A 7,030-nucleotide genomic window follows, 5' to 3' on the forward strand; every position below is an offset into this window, starting at 1 on the left:
GCCTGCGCCCTCCTTTGGGACCTGACATTCAGGCCGTCCACATGGAGCCTGTCCAGCTCAGCCCTGTTGGCGGGGGCTCCCAGTCTCTCCAGTGCTGTCCTCCGCGGGCCCAGAGTTTCTGCAGTTTGGGAGCCGTAAGTCAGGAAAAAGGGAGCTTTTCTCAAAACCAGGCAAATTTGTCTTCTCTTTCTCTGTGGACGCCCGGCCAGGCTGTGGGCCCTGGAGGCCCCTGGAGGTCGCCCTCCCCAGAGCTTTAACAACGAATGTTTTAACCACGGCATTGGTTAAAACTGTGCTGTTTTCTGGATTCACCTGCACCTGGTAACTATCATCATTGTCCATATGGAGTCAAGGCCCAACTGTGATTCTTCTCTCCCTGTCGGTGTGCTGATGGAGTGGCCAGTGAAGGCACACAAGGTGAGGTGTCCTGGGGGGTCTGTGATGGGAAGGGCCTTGGTTCTGCCCAACCTGAGTGTGCATGGGGGCAGCGAGGGCACCAGGGCTTGGGGGACTCTGAGTAAGGCTGTGGGGCAGCTTCCACTCCTGTTCCAGTAAACAAAGCCCTGTGTCCACCCTGTGGGGCCTGGATGACCTCAGGGAATCTCTTTAGGAGGCAGAGCCCAGGGATGTGTTGGAGCATCTGGCTGGAGGGTGATGCCCCTTTTGGGACAGGCAGTGGCTCTCCTCGGCAGTGGATGGGAGATGCCCTTTGCTTGTGGGTGGGTTGGGGTTCGCCGAGCTCTTCTCCTGATGTTCGGACAGGTCCTGTCTTGGCTCCTCAGCTGGCCAGTGTGGCCCAGACCCAGGTCAGCCTGCTGTGGTCCCTGATGGGGGATGTCCACACTGGGGAGCGAGTTGATGCCCAGAGCACGGGGCTATCTGGTGAGCCTGAGTGCCAGCAGACTCGGATCTAGCCCTGGGTTAGGTGCAAACCCCCTGTGGGGCCTGGGACAAGGGACCCGCTCTTTCTGGATCTGCAGGGAGGGGGGACTGGGCCTGATAACCATGAAGTCAGCATCACTGTTCCTGCTTGTGGCTCGCCGAGGGGGTGGTGGCAGCTCAGGGCGTGCGACTGAGGCACACGGCTTTAACCTGTGGGACTGAGTCATGATGCTGTCATTGGCATAAGAGCTTGTCCAACTGGCGGTCTTGCCTGGGACCCTGGCCAGCCCACGGTGGGGTCCCCAAAGGAAACTGAGACGTGGTGGGATGTCCTGGTTTCTGGTGGAGCCCCAGCAGGAGGTCTAGGTTGTAAAGTGTAGAGAAGCAAGGAGCACTCGAACCTTTGCCATGCTCGGGAGCTGGCTGTCTGGGGACACACATTCTCTCAAGGGTCGCTGTCCCTGTGCATGGGAAGAGGGCTGTGTGGGGGGGTCTCAGGGGTTGTCCTGGCTGCCCCAGGGCACACAGCCTCATAGCTGCTTTCTCCTGCTTTCTTTCTCAAGTTTCCGGCACTGTGATGACATAAAAAGTATTTTCATTCCTTGTTATGAGCTGAATAGTGTCCTTCCCACAAATTCAAGTGTTGAATCTCTGACCCTGGGACCTCAGAGAGTTACTGTATCTTGAAAACGGGTCTTTGAAGAGGTAATTAAGGTAGAATGAGGTTACGGAGGAGACCTCCCAACTCAGTGTAACGTATTAAAGGGAGGTTGGGGCGCAGACACACGCCGAGGGAAGATGTGAGGGTGCCCGCGTCCCAGCCCCGATGCTCAGAGGAGAGGAGAGGACCACCCTACACGCTGGGGAGGGGAGCCTCCAGGGAAACCAACCTGCCCACACTGGGACCTCCCAGGACTGCGAGAGGCCACGTGTGCGTGAGGCCACCCCACAAAGCCACGTGTCGCCTAATGCCGGCATGTGACCGACGTGCGCCCAGAATCATGGCCCAAAAACAAAGGCAGGACAGGTGTCAAAGCAGACTGTGGAAATCAAGTGACCCCAAGGATGTTCTTGCCCCTTCGCTTGGTCCACCCCTGTCTTCTTTTCCTTTTCAAAATTCTTGTTTAGGATTGTTCTTTGACTCTGAAGGTCAGGACGCTGTTGGGGGGCAAGGTGAAGGGCCTATGGGGGTTCGATTCCTCCTCCAGACTGGGTGGCCAGCAGAGCCTGCTTCCTGGGGTCTGAGAGAGGGGGAGCCGACCTCGCAGGGGTGCAGGGAGGCGGGTGAGGCCCCTCCCGTGGCCCAGCAGGACGGATCACCCAGGTCAGAGGATGAGCTCCGGTATTCCACACGGGGAGGAGGCAGGAGGAGGAGGGGCAGGGCTCCACTGAGGCCTCTGGTCAGGCAACACCAACGCCATCGTGGGGGAGAAAAGATGAGGAACAAAGACGCACATACAGTGTAGGTCCCATTTCTGTAAGAAGGAAACAGGAAATGTTGAACAAATAGACTCCCGAATGTCATGGCAGCTACAGCTCGGCAGGGCACAGGTGGGTGAAGTTTAAATCTGTTTACATCTCTATTTTAAAAATTATCTAAAAATGTTATATTAGTAATAAGGATAAAATTAGGAAAAATCACAGCTTTTTCTTTTGGGTAGAGAACACGATGGAGGGACGAGCCTTTGGTGTCTGCTCACTGGGCTCTTTGTCACTTGAACCGATGGGGACCCAGACACGCCACATGGTCTGCCTGAGGTCCCACTTCCCTGTTTGCAAATGAAGAACATAATAACACCCTCTTGGGGCTTTCAGTTAAGGACAGCATTGCCGTTCTGGGCGTACCACATGTCCCCCATAAAGGTGAGCTGCTTTTATGATTATGGCTACTTCCTGGCCCGAAGCATTGCTCAAGACTGGGGAAGATGGTGACGATCTTGCTGACCTACTCCATGGTGATGATCTTCCTTTATTGGAAAGCAGGTCCTACCTTCTTTGTTAGAAGTGGGTTTTGGGGGGTTGCTGCCTGCAGGAAAGAGATGCCCCCTCCCCTGTCTCCTGGGGTGGTCTGATGCTGTTCTCCCGAAGCTCGGAGTCTGGCCCTGGATCAGACTGTGGGTCAGGCACAATCAGGACAGAAAGGGTGGGGGTCCCCCAACCTGAACCTCTGTGGAACGGAATTTGTCTGTGTTTGGGGATGGGGGTTCTCCAACAGCCCAAAGTCCCGAGTTTGAGGTGAGGGAAGCATTCTGAGTGGGCATGTCACACCAGCCGTGGGATCCCACACCTGGGCGTGACCCGGACTGGCCAAGTCTAGACCTTTCGTGGAGGAACATTCCGCCATGCGAAGCTGAGCTCCAGCTTTAAGTGACTTATTCCCACTCCCGAAAAGGATGTCTATTGTTATATTTTTGTTGTTGAGTGATTTTTAGCTTTCTGCACACAGGCTCCTCCAAGGAAGGCTTTGATAGCTTCTCACTTCTCATGCATTTGCCCTGAAGCCGTCAAACTTCTGAGCTGCCGAAGACCTTGTAAGAACAGCGAGAGGCTCTGTGAGTCTTTTATCAACAAACAGAAGACCCAAACAAGACCAAGCCTTTAAAATTCTTTGTCTTTACTTGTAGAATGCATGCACATGTTTAAAAGCCTTCCATGCTGGGTGGAGGGACACAGAGGCTTTGGTCCCGCTGCCACCTCCCTGTCCCCACTGGCTCCCGGAGGGGCCACTTCTACCTCTGCTGTTCCTTCCTGTGCTCATAAAACACACTCTAAAGACCCAAACAAAGAGAGGTCTCTTGAGACGAGGACTCCAAACGCAGCGGCCACTGCAGCTCTGTCATAAAGAGCCACGCCAGGAACATCCATCACCCTGTCACTGGGACTCGAGGGCTTATAATCATTTCAGCTCGGAGTTTTAAAACAGCTTGTGCCAAAAGTCATTCCATAAATCCCGTCCATGCCCACGTCAGGCAGGAGGCAACGTAGCTTTTCCAACGTGTCTATGGACTGAATATCATTGGCTAGAGTCTCCGCCCGACCCGGGAGGTATGGCGCCGTTCCGGATGCCCGGGGGCAGATGGTAGCCTGAGGATTCTCGATCGTTCTCCCTGTTGAGGCTAATAGAAGCAAAGCATTTCTGTGGAGGGAACATGCCCTTATCGGCCCCCGGGTCTGTTCTTGTTTGAGGTGGAGACACGCAAACCCCTTTTATAAAGCTCTTCTGCTTCGAGTCCTTTTTAGGATCAGGAGAAAGTACACATCCCCTGTTAAAAGCACCAAATTCACTTTTAAAAAGATGCAAGTCATGTTTTTAGGGTGAAAAATTCACTCTCTCTGGCTGGTGGGATAGGGTGCAGAGCTCGGTGACCCCGCATCGTTATCCGTGTGACGTTTCTCCTCCTGTTCTTAGAAGTGCGAGACAAGGTTGGAGTGCTGCAGGGAACGGTGACCGTGGAAGCCACACGAGGCAGGAAGGACAGGGTCAGCGGCCACCGCCGGGCTGGATGTGGGCAGGAGCTGCGCTGTGCTGGGGCCCCACCGTCAGGGGTCCGGAGGAGCCGTGCACCGATGGGGTGCGTCTCTGCTGCCCGCAAGCTCCGCGAGGCAGTTTCCATGGATGCCGCAGGCTCGGAGGCCGCCCGACTTTCTACGCGTCTCCATATAGAGGGTCCGGCAGAGCACACAACGGGGAGTTCTCTGTCTTTGAGCCGTTAACTCGGTTCCAAAGAAATAAGGTTACCCTAATCTCAGAAGGGTGTTTTGACTTGCTGAATGGATCAACCTTGCGACCAGTGAAAGGGGCTGGGAAGGTCGTCCGTGCCTCGCACTCTCCTTGTCTTTGTGGGGCGTGGGGGTGGGGAGAGTGAGGTAGGGGGAGCTCTTCCTCCACGCCCCGGCCGCGGGGCTCCCACCGTCCTTCCTGGTCTGGGGCAGCTGCTTCCCATTATTAATAGTTAATAATTTAATAATAGAGCAATCGAGTGTGTCACGGTTAATGACAGGAAGGCGGTCACACGTGACACAGATCTTCCCACCCGTGGCCTCTGCAGCGACGGTGACGTTGGCAGATCTGTGGCCTGTGTCCAGGTTAAGCAAACGAGGTTGCGCGTGGCCAGGCAGCCGCACCTGACTTCCCTGGAAACGCAGGACCTGATTGATTCCTGCCGGACCAATGGAACCACAGGGACGCAAACCTTCGCAAGGTTCATGCGGCCTCGGGAGCCAGCCTACATCAGAGAAGACTTAGCTAAGCTTTTGGCTAAAAGAAAAGCAATCCTGGTGTTTGCACGTCCAGCTCAGGATCTCGCCGGGTTCTGGAGCCGGAAGCACGGTGGCAGCACGGTGGCAGCACGGTGGGTGGGAGGTGGCTCTGTTTCCATGGGCGTCTCCAAGGGAATTCTGAGCGGAAAAGGACGATGCTGCGCAGCTCCCAGCACGTGAAAACGCCACAGAGCGTTGACAGTTTAGGGGTTCGCATCCCCAGCAGGGCAGTGGGAACCCTTGCTAGGCTACCGACTGCCCCTGGCTGTGGGACCCTGAGCCTGGCAGGAGAGCCCGGGAGGGGAAGGTGGGCTCCTGCTCTCGAAGGGCCTGCCAGCACGTTGGGTATCGTCACGGCTCCAATTGCGTGAGGAGGGGCTGCAGGGCCGGGCTGGGGAGATGGAGAGCTGGTGAGCTTCAGAGTCCTGACCTGGACCCAGGGCTGTGTTGGACCGGAAGCGCAGATAGGGCACGTTTAGGCTGGAGGAGACCGCCTGGCTGACACCTGCTAGATGTTTGCTGGGGGGACATGAGATGAGGCAACACCGTGATGTCCTTCAGGGAGTTTCTGGGCAAGATTCTTTCTCTGGGTCTTAAAGAAAAACTCCTTTAGCCTTCACATCAGAGCGTGTTGTCTGGTTGGCTCCCAACCACGCTGGTCTATGTCACTGTAGCTAATGTGAGTCCCAGCGCTGGGGTCCGGAGCCGACGGGGCTGAGCCTGTATCGACTTTTCATACATTCAGATGCTCTGTTACAAGCTGCTCCTGCTTCCTTCTTTCTGACTTGGAAAAGAGCCCTTCAGGAAACAGCATCTGTGCGACCCATCATGTAGGGTAAACTGAGGCAGGGAGGCTCTGGAGGGAGGCCTGTGGGTCAGCCGCAGGCAGGGGCCAGCCCAGGAGCTCCCCCGACCCCATCGATACCAAGTGGATAACTGCTTAATATATTTTTCTCTGAAGCTGAATAAATGGGCCTTTTTAGAAATTTAGTAGGGGAATAAGCCACAGAAGAAAAATCAAAACACTTAGAAAAATCTTTTAATGTTTTTATTTACACCATACATGAAAATACCAGCTTGGCTTGGGATTGGAACTGTTCCATAATTTATAGCCACAAAACCAATTCCTAACGCAATGTGTTTTCCCGTTCCGCAGGTCCCGGAGGTGCCGGATCTATATTCCGTTCCGTCGCGGAAAGAATGAATGCCAGAGCCGCTGGCAGGCGGGGCAGGGCGGCTTCCCGGGAGCCGCAGACGGAAGGCGGCTGGAGTCGCGGGAAGGCAGACGCCGTGAGGATGTAGGACAGCAAAGTGGTTTATAATGGAAGGATTGTAATTTATTTTGACACTGATCATGTATTATTCAGCTAGGGTAAAAATAAACCTTATTAGCTGAGAAAATAGATCCCCTTCTTCGGCCCACACGATGCCAACTGCAACTTAATAGCGACGATCAGGACGATGGTGGCCTTTGCTCAAACATCTGATGGGCACTCAAGGAATCAAATCCCTGGCCGGGGAGAGATTGACAAACACGCAAATGCAGCTACATAACAGGCTTAACCTCCCCCAGCAACGGAGCCCATGCGGCTGCGCTGAGGGTCTTGCCTCAGCCCCGTGGCTCCCCGCTGGGGAGCACCGTGCACCCTGTGCCCTGACAGCAGCCCTGGGGTTTTTTTGTGCTCAGCGGGGCCCTTTCTGGTAGGTCCTTGGACCAACCACATCACAGCAAGCTCGCCTGCCTTCCCTCCTTCCCCAGTCTTTCGGTCGCCCTGACTTTTTTCCCCACACACTGCTCCCTCCGCCTGGCTCTCACTGGCCTCTCCTGCTGAGAAGATACACCACCCCCTCGGGGAGGGCCTCTCAGGTCCCCCGTGACCCCCAGCAC

Source organism: Mustela lutreola, chromosome 10 (genome assembly GCF_030435805.1).
Source record: "Mustela lutreola isolate mMusLut2 chromosome 10, mMusLut2.pri, whole genome shotgun sequence".
Lineage (NCBI taxonomy): Eukaryota > Metazoa > Chordata > Mammalia > Carnivora > Mustelidae > Mustela > Mustela lutreola.